Source organism: Dromiciops gliroides, chromosome 3, assembly GCF_019393635.1.
Source record: "Dromiciops gliroides isolate mDroGli1 chromosome 3, mDroGli1.pri, whole genome shotgun sequence".
In the NCBI taxonomy this organism is placed as follows: domain Eukaryota; kingdom Metazoa; phylum Chordata; class Mammalia; order Microbiotheria; family Microbiotheriidae; genus Dromiciops; species Dromiciops gliroides.
Genome location: NC_057863.1, coordinates 35,409,402 through 35,435,001, shown reverse-complemented (window position 1 = coordinate 35,435,001; position 25,600 = coordinate 35,409,402). Strand labels below are relative to the sequence as shown.

General features: G+C 36.3%; 1 protein-coding gene across 8 annotated transcripts in view; it reads right to left on the bottom strand.

Annotated features, from left to right (window-relative positions):
- The window catches only part of NLGN1 (neuroligin 1), a 1,111,477-nt gene that overhangs the window by 360,420 nt on the left and 725,457 nt on the right, over positions 1-25,600 (bottom strand). The gene's annotated exons all lie outside the window — the stretch shown is intronic.

Genomic DNA, 25,600 nt, shown 5'->3' with positions numbered 1-25,600 from the left:
ACAGGCTCTTATTACCTCATCAAAGGACTATTTCAATGACTGGTTGCTCTCCCTGCCTTAAGGATATTCTCACTCCCGTCTATCTGCCAATCAGCTGTCAAATTCATATCTCTAATGAGCTGACCTGACCATGTCACTCCTCCACTCAATAAGCTGCAGTGACTCCCTTGTGTCCTCCAAGATCCAATATAAAATCTGCTCCTTGGCTTTTACAGTCCTTCATAACCTGGCCCCTTACACCTTTTCAATCTTTTTACATGTTCCTGTCTTCCGTGTCTTGTGATTCAGGGATATTGGCTTCTTTGCTCTTCCTCATACAAGATATCATTTTGATATCATGTTCTCATCATGTTCCTCATGTTTGCCATGCTCTCTCTCATCTCTTCCTACTGGCATTCCTGGCTTCCTTTAACTACCAGCTAAAATTCCACCTTCTCCAAGGCGTCTTCAATGGTCTTCCTTAATGCTAATACCTTCCCTCTGAGATTAAGTTCAATTTACTCTACATGTGCCTTGTATGTATCCAACTCTATGCATGTTGTTTCCTCTAATAGAGTGTGAGCTCCTTGAGGGAAGTACATTTTTTTGTTTGTTTGTTTTTTGTTGGTGAGGCAATTGGAGTTAAGTGACTTTCCCAGTGTCACACAGCTAGTGTCAACTGTCTGAGGCCAGATTTAAACTCCTGAATCCAGGGCCAATGCTTTATCCACTGTGCCACCTAGCTGCTGAAGCACATTTTTTGTCCTATAAATTTTACTCCCAAAGCTTATCACAGTACCTAACACATACTAGATGCTTAATGCATGCTGGTGACTGGCTGAATGAATGGTATAGACATACATCCTCTGGTTCATAATATATTAGAATAAGGTTTCTGCTGAGTAAGTATTAAAATATGCATATTCCTGAGGCAAAGAAAAGTAAGAATGAATAAAGATGTCATGCCTAGTTCTAAAAAGTACATAGAAATTACACAACCTTTGGATAATTCTATGAGGATCATTCCTATCCGAGTATCAATGTATTGGAAAAATACTCCTACAATATAAAACCTCTTAAAAGTCAACACTCATTTCTCATTCCATGTTGAAAAACCATCCCTCAGCCTTCACTTTTTCAATTCAATGATTCCTTCAGAATATTAAAATCTGTTTTTGGACTGAAGTAAATCTTTCATCAAACACACTGCTCAAATTTTACAATTTTATCTTTCAGCCTCCCTTAATCCTCAATGCACAATAAGACTTTTATTAATTCTAATTGCTCTTTGATCAGACTTCTGATTATTTACCCTAGGGCTACATTGTAGCTTCTAAGTTGTTTTGCACGGGTGTAATTACCATATGTTTTCATTAATCGGATTCTGGGAGCTCACTGTTTCCTTAGCGGTCTGAGTGTCAATCAATTATTCTGCTAGTCCATGCATCAAAGCAATTAGAAAGGGGCTTGGTTCTCAAGGTGTAGTCATTAGGTTTATTTTATTACACATTTCCAACCTATTAGAGGGTAACAAGGAAGAAAAGACAAATGCCAGTTTTCAGTGTGGAGTTAACCCCCTGAATACCAACGAGCAAAATGGTGCCACTGGAGTCAAACAGTTCCTTGATCAAATCCTGGCTCAGACATGTACTATCTGTATGATCTTAGGAAAAAAAGAACTAAACTCCACTGAACATCAATCTCTTCATTGGTATAATAGAAACATCACACTAGCTAGCCTCTAAGGTTTTTGCCAGATCTAAGTCTTTGATCCTTTGACCCTGCTCAGGGCACATAGCTATCTAGCTTACCTTGACAGCCATATTGCTGTTTGTGAACGAACATAATTAAATGCTTTTAAAACCTAGCCAGGTATGTCCAAATAAATAGAATCTTAAGTCAATATGCATTGATATTTATCTTATTAAAAAGTTGGGAATGAGCCAATATAGCTAAGAAAGAAATTGACTTACATCAATCTTGTCTGATATTGTTTCCTAGCAACATTTCCTCAAAATAATTTTTGAATATTCCCTAAGGGAATTCAAAATACATTTTATAGACAGAGCTATAACTAGCAATCTTTATGCCTAGGGCAAGTGCTAAACAAACCTTGTTCCTGAGATAAGCAGCTTGAAATAGTTCTCCAAAGCAACCTTTTAAAGAGAAAGTCAGTTGAGGGATTGTGGGTGGGTAGAGCAGATGGCCCAGCACATCACCTGTCATGAAGACTTTGAGACATTATAAGTAGTTTCTGGGTTAGAGACATTGATGGGGAGAGGTGATATCTAATAGTTTCCTATTTTAACTAATTATTCTTGCTAACTAGGAACTTAGCTCTATAGATTTTGTATTGCTAAAGTCCTGAAAGTTCTGTCAGTAACCTAAAGACAAAGCCCCATTTACCCCACCATAGTTTTTACCTGTTTCAAACCTTAATAATATAGTTTCTTATACTTAATTAGAAACTTTCTTCAAGTGAAGATATAAATGTGTGTGCATATATGTATACATACATATATGTATTATATATGTATATATATATATAGAGAGAGAAAGTATGTTTTCATACATATTTCCTCTTGAAATATGGCGTATTGATCCAATTGATTACTTTAGTCAATTTCCAATAGTGTGGCAGTTAGGCAAATCTCATCTATATTGTTATTATAGATTCAGAATTTTGAGATTTCCCTCATTTCTTTCCAAATATTTTAAGACATTTAAATTTCCGGATCTATATTAAGCTAAGATACTAAAGCAATCTCTAGGTTTCACTTTTTTGCAATGGATATGATACAAAATACTTTACATTGGAAAAGGATCACTAACCCACTTTGTATCTTAAATATAATAATAATGCACTTAAGACCTCTGGTACAAAATCAGTTTTAACATATTAAAATGGAAATGAAATTGCAGCTGTCAAAGAAGAGGAAAGGCTATATTTCTATTTAATGCTGTTTTAAAATAATGTACTTTTCTCACCTAAAACACATTGAAACAACATTATAAAAGTCAAGAAATATTAATCCCAGAGGTGACAACAAAATTGAAGCATGGGTTGATAGAAATGTCCTTATTGAACCTTTGCTTACAGTATTTGACTAAATACCCAATGATAGGAAATGGGGATTTTCCTTATCTTGTGGAGGGTTACTTTTATGTACGTGTGAAAGCAAGTGCTTTCTTGATTCATGTACTTTCCTATAATTATTTAGACAGGGTGCTCATGGTGATGTAGAATACCAAAAATGGACCATCTGGCTACAAGACATCTTCTGCCCCTTGTTCACTTAACACATTTCTTTACAAGTCATCCATAGTCAAGATGTTGAAGAAACTAAAAGGGTCGTTTAAAAAAAATAATCTTGGAAAGGATTGTTTACAGTCAGCCAATTGGGTGAGCAAGTCAGATGAGCTTTCAGATCTCCTTTGACCAACATTATGTATATGGAAGAAAACAAATAGAATGACATATTAAAAAATGCCAAATTCCCAGGAATCAGGTAGGCTGATTCCAAGAAGAATATATGCAGTCCTTGACTTTGAGAATTTTATGTTATAGGTAACATGATTATTAGTAGAATCATCTAGTTCAAACCCCTCATTTGCTGGATAACAGAAGCCTACAAATTTGAAGTGAGTTACTCAAGGTCACATGAGTCATACATGACAGAGGTACTTTAATTTGACTTCTCTGATTCTACACCCATTGTTTCTTCCATGCTTCCTTGACGTGTATAAATCACGGTTTTGCAAGTACTTCAAAGACTTTGAAGTTCTGAAAATAATGTGCTTAAATGGCTCAAAGAATGGAGTAAATCCATCTTATTCTGTGCCTTAACAAAGACTTAGGAAGGTTTAGAATACCAACGGCCTAATGTGAGGAAATAGGGGGCTCATATTATGCAGGTATATCCCAAGCTAACAAAGATTATATATCATCATTTCAGATGTGATGAAATAGCAATAATAGTTACATACTGATGATGATGGTAGCTAGCTTGTAAAAAGTACTTTAAGGTTTGCAAAGAACTTTACAAATATGATCTCTTTTGATCCTTACAGAATTCTTCTAACATAGGGGGATTACTATCCCAATTTTAAAGAGGAGAAAACTGAAATTGAAAGACATTAAGGGACTTGTCCAAAGACAGAAACCTAGAAATTGTCTGTGATGGGATATGAAATTAGGTCTTGCTAATTCCTTGTCCAGCGCTAACTACGTAGCTAACTCCTAGCTCATATACTTCAGAAAATCAAATGTATGTATGCATGTAGGTGTGTGTGTGTATATATATATATATATATATATATATATATATATATATATATATATATATATATATACACACACATATATGTATGCATTTGTATATATGTATATACACATATACATGTATGTATGCATTTATGTGTATATATATATTTGTAAAATACATAATGTGAACATATTATAAAGATAGAAGCTGTTGGGGTAGATGTTCTAGACTGGGTGTGTGTCAAATATATTTTTCAATTCAAGAATTTGCTATTAGGGACTAAGCTTATATTTTTGTTGAGTTTTCAAGAAAGGGAAATAAAGTGCTTAGAAAATAGGATGAGGAGGTTGTTCTAGAACTTGGCAAGTCAAGAACATGGGCCCAGAATAAAAGCCAAGATAAATGTCAGCAGCAATGGAGGATGGTGTGATGGGCTACTGGTCTTTATAGGAGCTGGGAGAGTGGTAGGGGATTAAAAACCTTGATTGATGAAAGCTAAGGACTATCACATAATTCCAAAAAGAGATGGAGACACTGAAGAATTTTGAAGAAAAGAATGTTTTTAAAAGGCATGAAGTAATGTATTTGATACAAAACTGGAAGAAGAGAGAAAATTTGGGGAGATCAATGAATTGAGGATAATAATGTTATATAAGTATTTATCAGTGTTAGTAATAGTTGAGAGGTGACATGAAACTGGATTGTACAGACTAGAACACTTGAACTGTGTTCAACCATATGAACTGGGGCAAGTCACTTAACATCTTTTGGAAAGGCTCTACTCATCATCTTTCTAATTTTGAAAATCAAAATATCCCTCCGTGAACTTGTTCTTTCATTTTTGTCTTGTCAGACTTTGTGATCCTATTTGGAGTTTTCTTGGCAAAGATCCTGGAGTGGTTTGCTGTTTCCTTCTTAAAGTCCATTTACAGATAAGTAAATGAAATAGACAAGGTTACTGGACTTGTCCAAGGTCCCACAGCAAGTAAGTGTCTGAGGCTGAGTTTGAACACAAAGATGAGTCCTCTTTACTTAAGGGCCAGCACTCTATCCACTGCATCACTGTTATCACCTAACTGCCCCTAAATGTATAGGCTTCTCCTCTCATAGTGTAAATTCCTGGAGAGCAGGAAGTCTTCACGTTTGTGTTTATAAGCATGTACTCAACTTATCAACCTAGAGCTTTTCTCCCTTTTCCCTCAAACTTCTTGACAAAACTGTCTACTCTCTCTGTCTTCACCTTTCTCATTTATTCCTACATGTCTTGCTTCCAGTGTCATCACTCAACTGAAACTGCTTTCTCCAAATTTCACCAAAAGTCTCTTACTTGCAATATCTTTTCTCAGGCCTCATCCTTCTTGACCTCTCTATTGCATTTGACACTGATAACCACCCTCTTCTGAGAAATGTCTCCTCTTAGGGATTTCCTGACATTTTCTATACTTTTTCATTTCCCACTATTGATTTTCTTTGCTAATTATTTATCTATATAATGACTCTTAATTGTGGTTATTCCCAAGGTTCTGTCCTGGCTCTTTCCTAACTATTTATCTTCTCTTTTGGTAGCTTCATCAGTTCCAAAGGACTGACCTGTTTATATGCATGACCTACTAATATCTTTACATCTATGAACACCCATACAAACATAAACACAAATATGCACATGTACATAATACAATATAAATACATGTATTATAACCACACAATATGGATACATATTCATATAACATTTATGCAATATGCTCCTAGGTACATGTATAGTATGTATATGTAGCATACACACAGAGTATATACATATGAATATACATGTACCTATACATACACATCTTGAGTCTCCCTATGAGCTTAAGTTCCAGACCACCAAATCCCTATTGAATGTTCCAAACACATGTACAGTAGCCATCTTAAATTCAACATCTTTAAAAGAGAATTACGCTCTTTTCCTTTAACCTTCTATTCATCCCTGATTTTCTATATTTGCCAAAAGTACCACCATCCTTCCAACGTCTAAGCTTTGTAATCTTGGCATTTTTCTGGATACCTCACTCTTCCCTCACCATAGATAGATAGATAGATAGATAGATAGATAGATAGATAGATAGATAGATAGATAGATAGATAGATAGATAGAGGGTTTCCAAATCTTTTCACTTTTGCATTTGCTTTCCTCACATGAGACCCCTTCTCATCACCCACAAAGGGACCACATATTTTAAAGTCCTTATTATTTCTCTCCCACATTCTGTCTAACTATTTTCCCTACCTCAAATCTCTACTCACAACAGTTCACCCATCCCATGGCTGCTGAAGTGTAAATCTGACCATATGTCTCTCTTACTCAACCAATTTCAAGACCACCCTACGACCTCTTGGAGAAAATGTAAAAAAAAAAAAAATCTACTCAATTTTTAAACCCTATACATTTTGGCCCTAAGTTATCTTTCTAGGCTCATTGGATATTATCTTCCTTTTTTCATTTGCAATTCAGCCACTCACCTTAGCCTTCATTCTATTCCTCCCACATGGTACTGCAGCTCCTATCTCTATACTTCTATACTGGCTGTTACCCATTGCCTGAGTGCAGTCCCTACTTACCTTTACCTTCTAGGGTCCTTTCCTTCTTTCATACAACTCAGGCACCATCTTCTATATGAAGCATTTCCAAATTCCTCCCCCTCCAAAGATGAGAACCCTTCCTCTCAAACTACCTTGTGTTTAACTATTTTGTATATTTACATTGATTACCTTTATATTTATTCTATACATATTTTATATGTATTTGTTATTTCTCCCATTAGAATGTAAGCTTCCTGTGAGTAGGCTTTATTTCATTCTTTGTACTTATACCTCTAGAGCTTAGAATAGTGCTTGGTACATTGAAGGCACTTAATAAGTATTTTTTGACTGGTTGATTGATTGGCATATACTAAGTTCTTCAGATTTGCTTTTATTCATTTATTCATAAATGCAATAATACATTCTAGGTGATGGGCATTGCGGCTTAGGGCATAAAAATGAAAAAAAATCAGATAATCCTTATCTTTACAAATCATATTCTCCTTACATGATGATAGTAGAAACAATACTATTAAGCAAATATAGAATATAGGTAGATAGGTAGGTAGATAGGTAGATAGATTACAGATAGATAGATAGATAGATAGATAGATAGATAGATAGATAGATAGATAGATAGATAGATGGATGGATGGATGATAGAATGCCTGGTGATTTGATAAGCATCTTGATTATTGCTTATGTGAGTAGTGACACTTAAACTGAACCTAGAAGAAAGTTGGAAATTGCAAAAGGCAAGAAGTGAGTAGGATGATTCCCAGCAGAAGAGGGGAAGGGATGGGAATGAACATTTATATGGTACCTATTAAGTACCAGGCACTGTGTTATATGCTTTACCAAGAGTATCTCACTTGAACCTCATAAGGATACTACAAGGTAGGTTCTGTTATTATTCCCATTTTACAATTGAGCAAAGTAAGGCAAACAGAGGCAACTTGCCTGGGGCCACATAGCTAGGAAGTGTCTGAAGCTGTATTTAAACTTGGGTCTTAGTGATTCTTATGGAAACAATGAACATGAACTAGGATGGACTTTGAGAGAAGGTAGAAATTAGAAGGGCCTGGCATGCTATGGTCCATGGGGTCATGACAACAACTGAACAACAAAAACATGACTGAATCGAGTTCTAACACTATCCACTGTACCACCTAACTTCCTCAAAAGGTGATCAGGGCTTCAACTGTAGACTTTTGTTTCTGAAGTGGAAAAGATGTTTCCAAACAAAACAAAGAAGACAGTAATTTGGTGAAATGGGTAAAGTGCTGGATGTGGCATTATAGGTATGAAACTTTTAACCCTTGCTAGACTCTGTGACAATGGCATGTCCCTAACCCTCTCTGTGCTTCAGTTTTCCATCTGTAAATTCAGAATAATAATCTTTCCAGCACTGACTTCATCAGGGTTTCATGAGGGTCAGATGTAATTGGATCTGTAAAATGCTCTGTATACTTTGAAGCACTACATAAATGCCAGTTGTTATTTCTATTTACATAAACAATTCCACCCACAGGATATTTCAGAATAATCCCTACACTGGCTCACATTGACTTTTCTGTTTAGTTTATAGACTTCTCACATGGAATATGCCATCTATTTCTCACAAAACATTTTGCAGTTGGATAGTCATTGTTTTTGCCTATTTTACAAATGAGGAAACTGAGTATCAGAGAGATTAGGTGACATGCCCAAGGACAGATGGATCATTGAATCTAATTTTTCAGCTTAAAGAGGCTTTGGCACTCATTATGTCCAAGCTCCTAATTTTACAGATGATGAGCCTGAGGCTTAAAGTAGTTCACAAAGAAGGCACTGTATGACATCTCCAATTTGGAGTTATTTTATTGATTGCAAAGGATTCAGGCTAAGAAAAAGACACAAAATTTGTGGTTGCCATACACCAGTAGAATACATTGGCTGCCACCACTGTCCAGCTGACAGATGCTACACCCTAAAGCCCGATGTCCTATTTTGGGTCTTCTTTGGCTACTAAGGAGAATAACCAAGGGCCTCTTTTTTTCCTGCTGGGCTGGTAATCACTCCATTTCAACTACTGCATCAGTGGCTTGGCTATCCCATTGCTATCCATCTTCACACATGTCTACATGGTTTTGGCATCTGAATCAATGGAATGATTGAACTTACAAAAACCTTCTGACAGTGACCAGGTCATTCTACTGGGTATTAAGTGAGGCTAATAGGCAATGATGAAGAAAGTATCTTAGAAATAATGTGATCATCAGTGCCAGACCCTATTTTCAAATCCACAGAAGTCTAACTATAGTAAATATCTCTACTACCATTGGCTCCTATGGGCTCTTACAAATGTTCGCTGTTATACAAAAGGAAGAATTACAAAAATTTTCATTTGAAAGGTACCTCAAGCCAATTTGTCCAACTCAGAATGGATGGGAATCCATTCAAAAATTATCTCTAACAAGTGGCCGTGTAGTCTTTGCTTGAAGACCTCCAATGATAGGAAATGGAAGCATTTGTTAAATATTAATTAGATAAAATATAGCATGATATGACAGATACATAACGAAGGAAACAAGCATTTATTAAGCACCCACTGTGTCTCAGGCACGGTGCCAAGTTGTTTACAAGTAAAATCACATTTGATCCTCACAACAACCCTGACAGCTAAATGCTGTTATTATCTCCATTTTACAGTCGAGGAAACTAAAGCAAACAGAGGCAAAATAACTTGCCCAGGGTCACACAACTAGTAAGTGTGCATTCTAGATTTGAACTCAGGTCTGAGTGCTTAGGAACTTAGGTTTAATGCTGTTTCTACTATGTGATCTAGTTGCCTCAAAATACAGGAGGTCTCAAAGTCAGGAGGGACAGATCAGTAGCAAAGTAACTAGAGTGCTGGACCTAAATTCAGGAAAACTCAACTTCCTGAATTCATATCTAGGCTCAGATACCTATTAGTTGTGTGACACTGGGCAAGTCACTTAACCCTGTTTGCCTCAGTTTCCTCATCTGTAAAATGAGTTGGAAAAGGAAAGGCAAACCACTCCAGTATATTTGCCAAAAAAACCAAAAATGGGGTCACTAAGAGTCATACACAATTGAAATGACTGAACAACAACAATCCACTATAATTTATGAAATAAGAACAGACCCCTGGCGACAATTCCAAGATCTTTCTGTGGTTCAGGTGACTCCCTCAGGTTTACAGTTTTAAAGAAGCAACATGACACCCATTTTTTTTTTATGGGAAAAAATCCCAAAACAACCTTATCTCACCTTCCTGACATTTTTGTAAAACGATCTATGGAAATAATTTTCTTAGCTTTTAAAAAAGAGTATCACTTTATTCATCACAAAGGGATATTATCTTGCTTTAAAAATAGAAGGGATTGGGGCAGCTAGATGGCACAGTGGTTAAAGTGCTGGCCCTGGATTCAGGAGTACCTGAGATCAAATCCGGCCTCAGACACTTGACACTTACTAGCTGTGTGACCCTGGGCAAGTCACTTAAACCCCACTGCCCCGCAAAAAAAAAAAATAGAAGGGATTGAAAACATAAGAAAATCACATTTGAATTTAATTATTTAAAATTTCAGACAGTTACCATTGTACAATTATTTAATTCTTAAAAAAAGTTAAAGTTATATTTTAGAAATTAGCTTGATATAAATAATCTATAACATAATAAAAGCTGTTAAGAAGCACACTAGCTATTAGGATATTTGTTTTTTGTAACTAAATATACTTGACAGCTACTTGTTCTCCTTTTCCATTTTTGTCGCCATGTTGTTCAGTTCGTATATATGTTGCTCCCAGAAGGTCTTTTGTTTTCATTCTTGGATCTTCATGCTTTTGTCAGCTTTCCCTAGTGCTAAATCAGTAAAAGTTATTTTGGATAAATCCAATGTTTTAGATCTCATAGCAGCCTTTACTACAACTTCATATAGTATTTATTCAGTAAATATTTCTAAAAATTTTATCTGTTTGTCATACAGTCTAAGAACATCTGCCAATCTACTTCTTCCTTTTTATTGAATGTTTATCTTTCTAGTCCTGCTAATACCAGGGCTCCAAGGGTTTTCTTGAGTGTAATGAAAACTGGGAAATAAAAAAAAATAAATATAAGACATCTTCATGGAAATGACCATATTTCTTTCCTCATCAATGATGTGATGATGATGATGTTATTATATAGCACTTTAAGTTCTGAAAAGCACTCCAGATACATTATTATATTTGAACCTCACGATACTGTGTGTTTAGTGAAATTACTATGTCTACTTTAAATATAAGGTCCAATAGTCCAAATACTTGCCCAGGGTCACACTGACAATAAGCATCCCAGAAAAGATTCAAATTTAGATATTCCTAACTCAAAACCCAGTACTTTATCCATGAGGAAACAAGTCCTTGACAATAGTCAGTTTTCTTCTATCTCATTTTTATTTTTTTTATTCTCCTTAGTTACTGCTTACAAACCAAGCACTCATATGCAAATAAAAAAAGAAAGAATCCTACATAAAATAGAAAATTTATTTATGAAATTAATAAAAATGTGTGTTCAATTAAAAAAGATAGTATCAGGAATACTATGTTTGTAATAGTTACTTTGAACTGAGGTCTTTTGGGGAGATCTAGATAAAACTCCATATACAGGTGATTGTTTCCAAGTTCATCTGAATTGATTTGAGCTGCCTGGCTCATTACCAAATGCTAAATCAAGCAAATTAAGCATTCCTTGTTAATTATCTACATCAGTGCTCTCCACTAATATTTTAACAAGGCCCTATTCAAAAATATTAAAAAATAGCAAAGGTCACTGGGACATTGGCCTCGAAGCCTTAAAAGCAATCTGCTTCTGAGGTGTATGTGATTGTTAAAGTGCTGAATAAACAGTAGATATAATTGACAGTCAACATTTTATTAAAGCTGGGTCTTATTAAAGAAATTATTTTTTAAGAACCCACATGTACAAAAATATTTATAGCAGCTCTCTTTGTGGTGGCAAAGAATTGGAAATCAAGGGAATGCCCATCAATAGGGGAATGGTAAACGAGTTGTGGTATATGAATGTAATGGAATACTATTGTGCTCTAAGAAACGATGAGCAGGAGGAGTTCAGAGAAACCTGGAGTGATGCTGACTGAGAGGAGCAGAACCAGGAGAACATTGTACACAGTAACAGCAACATTCTGTGATGAACAATAGGGATAGACTTGGTTCTTCTCAGCAGTGCAATGATCCAAAACAGTTTCAAAAAACTCATGATAGAAAATTTTCTCAACATCCAGAAAAAAATGACTGTGAATTATGAATGCAGATTGAACCATACTGTTTCTACTTTTGGACTGTTTTTTCCCTTCTTTTAAGGGTTTTTCCCCTTGTGCTCTGATTCTTCTTTCACAAGATGACTAATATAAAAAATGTTTAATGTGATTGTACATATACAACCTATATCAGACCATTTTCTTTCTTGGGGAGGAGGGAGGGAAGGGAGGATGGGAGAAAAAAAAATTGGAACTAAAAATCCTGTGAAAACAAATGTTGAAAATTATCCTTATATGTAACCAGAAAACAATAAAATACTTTTTTTTAAAAAAAGAAAGAAAAAATTTTAAAAATGAAGTGATAAAAAATTATTTTTAAAAAAATGACTTCTTCCTTTTTACCCATTTACATGTAAGATTTCTTCTAGTCAAGTAATAGCTACAATACCTTTCCAAGTTTTCTATTGAGGGGTGTTGGCATGTGTTCCTCAATTAGTCAGTGTTGGATAGACAGGACAAAAACTTGATCTAAGGATAATATTTCACTCCAGAACAAGAGAGCAATCAGTAATAGTAGCAATTGGCATTTCTACAGTACATTAAAGATCTAGTAGTACTGAAGGGGACATTTACATATTTGAGCCTCATCTCATGAGAATCTCATAACAACCCTAGGGGGGGCAACTAGGTGGCGCAGTGGATAGAGCACCAGCCCTGGAGTCAGGAGGACCTGAGTTCAAATGCGACCTCAGACACTTGACACTTTCTAGCTGTGTGACCCTGGGCAAGTCACTTAACCCCAATTGCCTCACCAAAAAAAAAAAAAAAAAAAAGAAAAGAAAAGAAAGAAAGAAAGAAAGAAATAACAACCCTAGGAAGTAGGTACTATAGATAATAATTTTAGGTTTGAAAACTGAGTCCCAGAAAGATGACATGACTTACCAATTGTGTCACAGAGAGTAATTGTTAGGGCTAGATTAGAACTGTGTTCAGCACCTTACAAAAAGTAAGAGTTCAGTAAATGTCTGTTGATTAACTCCAAGAGGAATATTAAATGTACTACTCCAGTTTGCCTCTCATATAAACAGACAGAGCTCAGAAGCCAGAAAAACAGAGAGGTAACCGATATATCTGGCTTGGGAAAAGATTATATTCTGTTATCCAGAGCAACAGGTTCAAAGCACAGGGGTCTAAAAGGGTGAGTCCATCAGAGGCACCATTTAAAAAAAAACCAAAAAACAAATCAAATTGTTTGCTTGCTGAACATCCTTTGTCTCAGGTGAAAGCAAAGAACTTATGGGATTGGACACAGAAACACAGACTGATTGATTTAAAACTGGAAACACCCTTAGAGAACATCAATCCCTATCCTGCCTTTTAAAAAAGTGGAGGGGGCAGCTAGGTGGCGTAGTGGATAGAGCACCAGCCCTGGAGTCAGGAGGACCTGAGTTCAAATCCGGCCTCAGACACTTAACACTTACTAGCTATGTGACCCTGGGCAAGTCACTTAACCCCAACTGCCCCGCAAAAAAATGTGGAAACTGAGGCCCACAGAGGTGAATTAACTTGCCCAAGGTGAATATGAGAGATGAGATTTGAACCAAGGGACCCTGGCTCCATAGCCAGTTTTCTTTTCCAACAAATTTGCTCCTTTTCCCCTCTTCTCCAGCACTTTACTTTTAAATTTTAAAGCAACTTAGTAAGAGTACCCCAGAGAAACACAGGTACAGGGATTGAGAGGCAGCTCATGAATAAGGTAATGAGTAATGTAACTCTTTCAGGTTCCAAAGAAGTCACAGCCACCAGAAATAGCCTAAGGGCCCCTGAAGGCCCACAGGCCATAATCTCAAGAATATTACCATCTGAGATTAAAAATAAGAGTCATAATAATCATTATCACTTAGGGGGCATTCGGCAAAGTCCTGTTCCTAGTGGTCTCCTCGGCGTCTAGTATATAGGAAAGAGACATAGTTTGTCTTAGAAAATAATAATCACAATGACACTATGAGAAAGGTTATGAGTAAAACTATTGTTTTTTTTTTAATGGACACATGATTTTGAATAAGGGGAGTGGAGAAAGTTTTAATATGCATGAATATGATTCATTTTGATATGTAGCCAACTTTTCTGTCAATCAAATGCCAGGCCAGATGTCACACCTGGGAGTAAGAGCTTATCTAACAGTTGTCTAGGGATATCAGATATAAACAAAAAGAAAACAATGGGAACCTTAATGGCAAATAAGAGACAGTAACAAAGCACAGAAAAATCAGAAGAGAAGAACTTCAAAGGGATGTTCTTGAAAGATCAGTCATTACTACTGAACCCTGATTCCATCTGATTTTACAGCTAGCAAAAGAAAGACTCCTAAAATTCACAGAATCATACATCTAAAGCCGAAAGGTACCTTAGAAAGCTTTTATGGTCATAGATTTAGATCTGAAAATGACATTAGAGGTTATCTAGACCTAAATTTCATACGCATTTCAGGTTAAGTAGTTTTTTATGGACTGTCCTGGGAACGTAAGTGACATTTCTAAATATACTTCAAATTCCAGAGAGTCAACATATAAATGAAGTTTAAGAATAAAACTTTTTTGGCTGTATCAAATAATCATGTAAATGGCATTAGAAGGCATGGTGTCTAACCCTCTTATTGGTTTTATTTATTCAATTTTATTTTTATAATATACTTAAACGTCAAGTCAATGAGCACACACATATTTATTTATATATATTAAGCACACCTTTCTAGTCTTTTTAAGCATATGATGCATTCCATAAGTAGCTTTCAAAGCCATCATTTTTGTCTGTAATGGTTTCTTCTGTATTCTCTATGTTTAACATATTTTTCTTTCCTTCCTTCCTTCCTTCCTTCCTTCCTTCCTTCCTTCCTTCCTTCCTTCCTTCCTTCCTTCCTTCCTTCCTTCCTTCCTTCCTTCCTTCCTTCCTTCTTTCCTTCTTTCTTTCTTTCTCCTGCAATAATTCTCATCCCTTTCCACTCCCTAGATCTCCATTTCTTCTTTATCACTGGAAAAAAGTAGCTTCTAACAAATATTCACAGTAAAAAAGCAAAACCAAACCACAGATTCTTAGTTGTATCTGAAAATTAATTCTTAATTTCTATTTTGTGTCCATCTCCTCATTGTCAAAAGGTATGCCATCCTCATCGTATAGAGGAGGAAACTGAGGCCAACTGCAATTAAATGACCTAAGGACAAACAAGTGTTTCACAAATGCTGCAAGATTTGGGCCCAGTTCCTCTGATCCTGAAGCTGGTACTCTGACCACTATACCCCACTGACCCCTTATTCAACTTGATGTCATTAAATCAGCCCATTGCTTTATTATGTATAATTTGCTTTTTTAATGCATGATTAATACTATTAAATCAGCCCATAAAGAAGACTCCTGATTTTAAGAGTACATATAGCCTGTCTAATAAAACAGAACTTCATTACCAGATGCTCATTATTTGGAACAATAAATCCTATTTTGTTTTATTTTCACCAGTAAAGAGGGTGGACTAGTCTTTTAAATAAAATGAGAGTCCCTTTTTATGGATGGAACCTTAGATATTGTAGTCTTCACTCTTTCATGGGCCCCCTCCCACCATACTTTGTATGCCTAGAAATTTTGATATAATGGAAAATATTACTCAATAATCTTGCAGGTCATGGGACCACAGAGTAAGAGCTGAATTGTACCAGAGGGATTAGAAAAGGTTGTGATATGAATATGTGACCATGGGCAGTAAGAAGGAGAGTCCACTCTAGGATTAAGCACTCTCACTCCAGATGCAAGGGTTCATAGTCTTCTTTTACTCGTGTGTGAGTGTATGTATATAAATATGTTTGTGTGTGTGAGAGAGACACAGACATACACAAAGACAGAGAGACAGAGACAGAGAACTGGGGGCAAGTTATTTAACATTTCCAACACAGTTACCTCATCTCTATAATGGACATAGTGAATCTTGAACTACTTAGTATCACAATACTTTTCTGAGACTCAGATGAGATGATATTCTTAAGTCGTATAGCATTATATAACTGGTAGGTATCTATCATCATTATGCTGTTTGAGGAAACTGAGTCTCAGATTGGCCAAATATTTCATCCAGGGTCTCATAGCTAATGGTAGAACCTTGACAACATCCCAGGTCTAGGGATATGCTATGCTTATTTCCTCTATAGTTCAGATAGTAAGGGCGGGCTTTTTTTCTGGACACAAGGCCAAGGTCAGTTCATGAGCTAGCTGCACAAATGGTGTTTCAATTACCCATTCTCTCCTTAATCTTTGAATTTCTTTTTCATCCAATGTTACTCTCCTCTCATTCCTCCTTTTTTCCCTGCCAAGTTAAAGTTAATTAACATTAATTAATTAATGCCAAGTTAATGACCAATACTTTAATTCTAATTCAAATTGTTATAGTTCAATTTATGTACTAATCCTGAAACAGTATTTATTTCCCTACATCTAATGCACAACTTATATGTTAAAGTCAAAACCTTTCTATAGACATTGTAAATATTTTTAATAATGCTATTAACAATGCAATAAACATTAATTAAGCACTTACTGTATACTAGAAAATTTAACTGGCACAGGGAATCCAAGACAAAGAAATTGAAAAAAAGTACCGGATGTTGAGTTTACTTTCTACAGGAGAAAAATGTATAGCTATGAAAATAATAGTAGGTAATTATTGACAACTTGATAACTGTTTCTATTTCTGATATGTGGAGGGACATAGGGATGGGAGGCTTTGAGGTATTTTAATAGAAAGAGGAACTGCCCTTGGAGTAAGGATGGCCTGTGTTTAAAACCTAATCTTGGGGGCATCTAGGTGGTACAGTGGATAAAGCACAAGCCCTGGATTCAGGAGGACCTTAATTCAAATCTGGCCTCAGATACTTAACACTTAATAGCTGTGTGACCCTGGGCAAGTCATTTAACCCTCATTGCCTTGCCCCCCAAAAAAATAAAGAGAGAGAGAGAGAGAGAGACCTAATCTTATACTTATCGGCTATGTGAGCATCAACAAGTTAATCTCTTCAGCCCCTCATTCAACTCTTTTGCTGATCTACATGTGAAAGGAGTTTCCATCCTGGAAATTCACCATATAAGGAAATTTTATAACTGGACCAACCTTGCCACCCTCTTAACCTCCCCCTATCCTTCTTAAAAATATTCAGGAAAACCATATTATCTTTAAATTTTGTGACTATAAACATTCTGATTGAAAAATCACATTGACAATATTTTTCTGGCTGAATCTCAGCCCCAGGAATCAAGAAACTACCACATTTTCCCATTTATGGCTCACAAAGGACAGAAGTCCTCAGATTTATGGGGTAACTGGAAATGTCAATGTCCTTCTCTACTCTCCCAACCCTGTCCAGCTGTGAAATTAGAGAACTGCTGGACAGAGGGTTTTCTTTCCTCTGGAGAATCCAGTGTGTTCTGGAGAGCTGCATTATGGAAGTGAAGTACCTAGCTGACCATGTAGCAAGAACATTGAAATAGTGGTTTTCAGAGTTTGGAAAGATTTCACATTAAAGCTTGGTGTGCTGCACGGATATCCATTTTGTAGAACAGTAGAAAAATAATAGTCTTTTGAAACAACAATCATGGGAAGAAAAAATACTCTTAATGAGAAATAAACACACACCAAGGCTGCCATTATATCCGAAAACATTCCGACATACAAATTTGTCTCTTTCTGAGAGAAACAAACATCTCCTTTGTTTAAATGTATGAACCATGCAGGTGAAACCTACCAAAATTAATCATTATGAACACCAAAAACAAACAAATGAAAAAAGAAAGTGGTCCCCTGACAGTTTTTGCCCTCCAAGCATCCACTCAACACCCTGTAGATCATAAATTAAAAAACAAAAGTACCAAAATCAAAGCTCATAATGGCCACACCATACTATTTCTGACAGCTTTAGCTTTCTTACATTCAGCATTTTTGAAAGGTTCAACCCAATAAATTCCTCCAGCTACGCCTGTGATATAATTCACATTAAATGTCATATATAGTTGGGAGCTAAGACGCATTAATGTATAAAATGATTTGCCAGATATTCATACCCTGTAATATGCCCCCAAACTGATCATATTTTAAAAATACTAATGTATGGTAAGCTTGGCTTCATGGGGTCTAGATTTATCCCATGAGTTTCTTTTTCATTCAAAAGTAGTTTGATTTCCAGGTTTTTTAAGGGGTGTTTCTCCCTTTGTTAAGAGCATTTTTCCCTCAAAAGATTGTCGATCAATCAAAGAAACATTATTAAATGCCCACTATGTGCCAAGCACTATGGTAAACAATGGAGGCACTGTGCTAAGTGCATTTCAAGAGACTTATGGTTTTCTATAGTTATACAAAATCAATGTCTTCCAAGTATACCAAAAAGTATGAGACTGTCTCAAAATTACAAGACCCCAAGATATATGAATACTTGTTCTGGCTTTGCCAGAGACTTGCTGTGGGAACTTGGACAAGTCACTCTATATTTCTGCAACTAATGTCTCTCATTTTTATCATGTCAGTTGGATTAGAGATCCCTATGGCACCTTCCACTTCTAAAGTTGCATGATTTCATGATTCTTTAATAGGGATGGATATTATATTATGATTATAGGGAACTCCTAAGTGGGAAAACTCCCTCTAAATATGATGTTTCTTACCTTCTCAGGGATTGTAAGTTTCCTGGGACACACTAGTATCACTTAAATGGCTTGACAGGATAACATTGTCAGTAGGTGTCAGAGGAAGGATTGGCATCCGAGCTCTTTATAGCTTCAAGCTGGTTCTCTATCTGATATGCCAGACTTCTTCTCTGGGACTTGGTAATGTTTGATTTCATATTTTTAAACCACAGAATGTCACAGAGTTGGAAGGGACCTCAATGTCTCTTTTCCTCTTGAAACTACTTTATATTTTTGTACGAATATATCTCCATCCCTGTTGTATTTTCCACTTCTCACTAGTAGAATTTAAATCCCTTGAGGAAAGGGATTGTTTGTTTGGAATTCTCAACATCTGGCTGAGTGCTCTGCACAAAGTAGGTGTTTAAAAATGTTTATCGAATTCAAATACTTAGTTGAAAAATAATCTCCTCTATCTCATCATTAAACCTTTGCTTGAAGGTTTCCAATGAGGAAGAACCTCCTATTTCCAATTTAGCAATAACTCTAATGCATAGGAAGCAGATTACTAGCTTGGGTTATTAATATCTTTTGAAATACACTCTTAAAATAAAAAGAAGCATTAAAGTATATTGTTTGCCCTTATGAGTATGAACTGATGAATCCATTTTGTATTATCCAATCTCCCCTGAACTCTCACTGTTGCACAATTTTATTCTTCCCTCATTGAGTCCCAAGCATCCTATTTGTAGCAGCTGTTCTAAACCTTCTCTCTGCTAGGGCATTCTAGGCCATTTCTCCCTCCTTTATCTTACAGCAGAAAATTTTGCCCTCTTCTTTACTGAGACAATAGAGGTTGCCTTTTGACGAATGCCCTCTTTACTCCCATTTTGCAACTTAAATCAAACTTTCTTCACTCCCTCATGCTCTCTTCCATGGACTGCAGTCAGTCCTTTTATAGGCAAAGGTTAACTTTTCTCTCCTGTCTCTTGTGGGAGCTTCCCTCGACATGACAGCCTCTACATTACTTCTTGCTTTTTAATTTTCTATCTCTCCTTATTCACATTCTCATTTTCCTACCACCTTCAAAAATGTCCACGTGTCCTTCAAACAAAAACAAAAACTTCTTTACCTGACCCTGCCAAGTCCTGAGGCTATTGTCATATGTTTCCTCTTGCTTTCACAACCAAACTTTTAGAAAGGGTCATAAATACTCAATGCATCTATTGCTTTATCTCATACTCATACTCATTTCTCAATCTTACAAACTCATTTGAGGCCCCTTCATTCAATGGAAACCTCTCTTCCCAAAGTTTCCATGGTGTCTTAATAGCTAAAGTCCATGAAAACATTCTAAAATACTTGCTAAGTGCTCATTCCACAACTTGAAGGGAAGACATGCTCACTACATCTTGGCCAAAGGATTTACCTTAGAACAAGCTCCATTATTTCTCGATTGTCTGAACAAAGTCCTCTGTCATTTCCATTAGCTAATAATATACACATTCTTGGACCTGACTCTCAGGAGCTGCAAGATTGTTCTTCAGCACAACAAAATCTTTTTGATGCTTGCAAATTTAAATGCTGAAAATGAATGTTACATCTACATTATCCATTCACAATTCCAAATTAAAGCTGATTTCATTTGGTGTTGCTATTGTAATACAAGTTTGATTGTAGTGTTGCTTTGGTTAAAATCAAGGCAGTAAGAAAAAAAATATTAATTTGCTAAAACTTACCCAGACATAGACTCAGAGAATTGGAGGTTTGGAAGAGACTTCAGAAACAATCAAGTCCAATCCATGCACAAAGGAATTCCAACTCTAATATATTCTACAAGTGATCATCAAGTAATGGATTCTTCAACCAAGATCAACTACCACTGTAACATAATGGATAATGGATTTGAAGTCACGAAGAAATTGTTTCAAATACTGCTTCAGATACTCATCACTTGAATGACCCTATATAAATTCCCCAATCTCTCAGTGCCTCTGATTCTTCAGTTGAAAATTTGAGACACTATTGCTTCAGACATTTTTGTCTTGTCTGATTCTTAATGACCTCATTTGGGTTGTTCTTGGAAAAGATACTGTAGCGATATGCCATTTCCTTCAGCTCATTTTACAGAGGAGGAAACTGAGGCAAAATGTCTAAGTGACTTGTGCAGGGTCATAAAGCTAGCTAGTAAGTGTCTGGAGGCAGATTTGAATTCAGGGAAATGGGTCCTCTTGACTCTAGGCATGGCATTTTATCCATTGTGCAAGCTGGCAGCTCTGGATTATTTAAATTCTCAAAGGAATTAAATCTGTATGTCAACCCACATAGGAAAGAGCAGTGGATAAAGATTGTCTTGCCATGATCTAAATTGATACCCCATAGATCTCGTGTGTAGACATATATATATATATATATATATATAATATGTACATACATATGTGTGTGTGTATATGAGAGAATGAAAAATCTTGGAGGGACACTTCAGGTGCAAAATGACCTGGATCCAGAGCTAAAAAAGGAGGAGGAGAGCGGGTTGGATTGCTTTTGGGAAATTATAATCTCCTTTACTGACCATAAGCTTATCAAAACAGCAAAAGCCCATCCTTTCAACACAAATAATAAATGGCTGCTCTAGGCAGATATCAGAAAAAGCTTGAAAGACTTAAATCAACTGATGCTGAGTGAAGTGAGTAGAACCAGAACAATGTACACTGTAACAGCAATATTGTGTGATGATCAACTGTGGTAGACTTAGCTCTTCTCACTAATACAATAATCCAAGATGATTCCAAAGGACTCATGATGGAAAATGCTCTTCACATCCAGAAAAAAGAACTGTGGAATCTGAATCTTAATTGAACCATACTGTTTACACTTTTTTGTTGTTTTTTTTTTCTTTTCTGAGGTTTTTCTATTATGTTCTGATTCTTCTTTTACAACATGACTAATGCAGAAATGAGTTTAATGTGTTTGTGTATATATATATGACCTATATCAAATTGCTTTTTGTCTTGGAGAGGGGGGAGAGAAGGGAAGAAAGAAGAAAAATTTGGAACTAAAAAATCTTATAAAAACAAATGTTGAGGGGCAGCTAGGTGATGCAGTGGATAAATCACTGGCCCTGGATTCAGGAGGACCTGAGTTCAAATCTGGCCTCAGACACTTGAAACTTACTAGTTATGTGACCTTGAACAAGTCACTTAACCCTCATTGCCCCATAAAAAAAGAAAAAAAAGAAAGTTAAAAACAAATGTTGTAAACTATCTTTACATGCTACTGGAAAATAATAAAATACTTTTATGATAAAAAAAAACACAGCAAAAACAAATGGCAGCTCTGAGGCAATGTTTGAATCCAGGTCTTTGGACTCTAAATGCAATTAAACTCCTTTCCACTGTGACCCATTGCTTTCCCAATATGCAATATCAAGTATCCAAGGGATGTTATGTGAAAGGAGAAAATGCATTAATATGACAATGTGTTAGACAGGAAGGTTCTGAGACAAGGCATTGGAAATGAGAATCAGCTACACTAACCCTAACCCTAAAAGAAAAGCTGAATGTGTTTTCATTGGAATTAATTGTTTTATGAAATGGACCTGTCTAGAAGAAAGTGCATGACCTGTTTAATTTTATGGTTCTATAATCAAGAGCTAGAAAGAACTTCAGAAGCCATTTATTTTAATGCCTTCATTGTATGAATGAGAAAGATGAGGATGAGGGAGGGTAAGGGACTTGTCCAAGGCCACTTGGAATGCATATTTTCCTAGGAATCAAAAGGGGAATTTGGCCCCAGTCCTATACCTACAGAACCAGGCTTCTTTCCATTATACACCCGAAGTCTTGTTGATTTTAGGTTGATGACTATGTATCCATACTCATTTGACCTCCTCTGTAGCACCCCCCCCCTACTTTGGGCACTCATAACATTTTATATGACATTGCTGAATTTCTTGATTGACTCCTCTGAATCCAGGGTCTCCAGATGCCAAACAAATATCCCTAAAACAAACTCCAACTATTTCTTTCATTCACCTCCTCCAAAATTCTCACTCATTCTTTCTTGGCTCTAGAATAAAGTATCAAATCCTCCAATGGCCAATCACAGTTGTATGCAATCCAGTTCCTACCTAACCTTCCAGTATAAACTTCACATAAATGCCTTCTACATATCCTATTATTCTATGCAGGTTGTGAGATTTTCTCCACATTGTTCAGTTGCTTTAGTAGTGTCTGACTTTTTGTGACCCAATTTGGGGTTTTCTTGGTAGAGATACTAGAGTAGTTTGTCATTTCCTTCTCCAGTTAATTTTATAGATGAGGAAACTGAGGCAAGCAGGGTCAAGTGACTTGCCCAGGGTCACATAGCTAGTAAGTGTCTGAGGCTGGATTTGAACTCAGGAAGATGAGTATTCCTGACTCCAGGCCTAGCACTCTCTCCACTGTGGCACCTAACTATCTTTTTTCTTTTTTTTCTTTTGTCTTTTTCTTTTCTTTTCTTTTTTTCAGGGCAATGAGGGTTAAGTGACTTGCCCAGGGTCACACAGCTAGTAAATGTCAAGTGTCTGTGGCCCGGATTTGAACTCAGGTCCTCCTGAATCCAGGGCCTGTGTTTTACCCACTGCTTCATCTAGCTGCCCTATATTTTTCTCTATATAGGGCTTAACTTCTCTGACTTTAAGCCTCTGCACAAATGATGCTCCAAACCCAGAATCTGCTACCTACTCATCTCTCTGGCTTTCATCGAGGCTCAGCTTCTGACACATAGTCCTTTTCTGATCACTTCAATTCCATACTGTTCTCTATCCTAAAATAAACCTTTTATTTATATTAACAGAAGATTAGAGAGGACTCAATCAACAAGTATTTACTAATCATCTGTTACATGAGTGGCACTGTACTAGGCACTTGGACTTTAATTATATATGATGAAACAGTCAATCCTTACCTGAAATGAGTTAACATTCTAATGATCACAGATTTTAGAGATACAAGGGTCTAAGTGCCCAATTAGTCCAACCACTTAAATTTACAGAGGAAACTGAGGCTTGGTGAGATTAAGGAATTTAGTGGATAGACTGCTGGACCTGAAGTCAGGAAGACTCATCTTCCTGAGTTCCAATCCAGCCTCAGACAGTAACTAGCTGTGTGACCCTGGGCCAGTCACTTACACCTCTTTGCCTCAGTTTTCTTTTCTGTAAAAAGAGCTGGAGAAGGAAAAGGCCAACCACTGTAGTATCTCTGCCAAGAAAACCCCAAGTAGGAAAGTCACAATTTCAACCCAAGTTCTCTGAATCTAAATCCAGACCACTTTCTTCTGTATCATATTGTAATAATTTATTTGTATTTATTAATAATACATGTTAATGTGTATTTACTAGCTTGCATAATGTATGTGTGTATAATTCATGTGTTTATATAACAACTCTATCTGTATATGTGTGTATGTGTGCATGCATAAAGGTATATGTGTGTATACCCTCTCTCCCAGTAGAATAATAGCCATTTGATGGCAGAGGTTGTAACATAGTACAATACCTGTCACATAGTAGGGGCTTAATAAATTTAGAATTAAATTGTTGGAGTTTTCCCAAGCTTCACTGTTCAAATGAGGTAGCCTCCTCCCTTATTTATTAATTTCACTTATCAGCAGAAATAATGAATGTACTGTTTAATTTCACTGAGGCTCACATGGAGAACAGCATTCTCAAGGGTAATCCAATCTAACTAGCATTGACAAAGCTTCCTGCATTAAAACCACATCATTTTTGTAGATGCATTTTTTTCTCCAAAGTAGCCACTCAGTGGTCAGACATGATTCTACCTCCTTCCTCCCTCCTTCTCTTCCTTTCTCCATCCCTTTCTCCCTTGCTCCTTCCTTCCTTCTTTCTTTCCTCCCTTTCTTCCTCCCTCCCTCCCTGCTTCCTTCCTTCTTTCCTTCCTTCCTTCTTGTTTTTTTTTCTGCAAAGCCAACTGTTTTTAGCAACACTGAAACCCAATGATAAGTGTAAGAAAAATAACCAAACAAACAATTGCTAGGTGTGGGAGTAAAAATGAAAACTTCATTTGCAGCTGCCCAAACGCCCAAGACTTGTGCAATTACAAAGTTAGTGTTTTTTTTTTCCAAATGATAAGATAATATTGAGTAATAAAAGCTTACACTAAGTATGACTGATTTATCCTGAATAAATTAAACATGCAGGTTTACTAGCAGCTAGTGAAATGCCCCATATACTTTATAATAGATTGTTACAGACTTAGCAGAGGGATGGTTTTATTTGCTACTTGAATATAGGGCTATTATTTCTACTTTATCTGCTCTGGAATATACCATTTTCAGAAGCTCAAAGGTCCCTTCTGGCTCTAACATTCTGCAATTCACGATGGAGGATGAATGACACTCCAGTACCATAAGGCTTATATTTGAAGCTATTAGTATAAAGTCATGTGTTTATGCCATGAGTCATACACGGCTCCAGATATTCTCCAGTCAGGTTGTTGACATAATCTATTTGGAGCTTTACAACTGCACATATGCAGAAACTTTACATTCAACATAGGACTGATCATGTCATTCCATTGCTCAAAAAGTTTCAGTGGCTCCCTATGGATAAATAATGCCCAACAGTTGTCTTTCTTTCTTTCTTTCTTTCTTTCTTTCTTTCTTTCTTTCTTTCTTTCTTTCTTTCTTTCTTTCTTTCTTTCTTTCTTTCTTTCTTTCTTTCTTCCTTCCTTCCTTCCTTCCTTTCCTTCCTTCCTTCCTTCCTTCCTTCCTTCCTTCCTTCCTTCCTTCCTTCCTTCCTTCCTTCCTTCCTTCCTTCCTTCTTTTTGAAGGGCAATGAGGGTTAAGTGACTTGTCCAGGGTCACACAGCTAGTGAG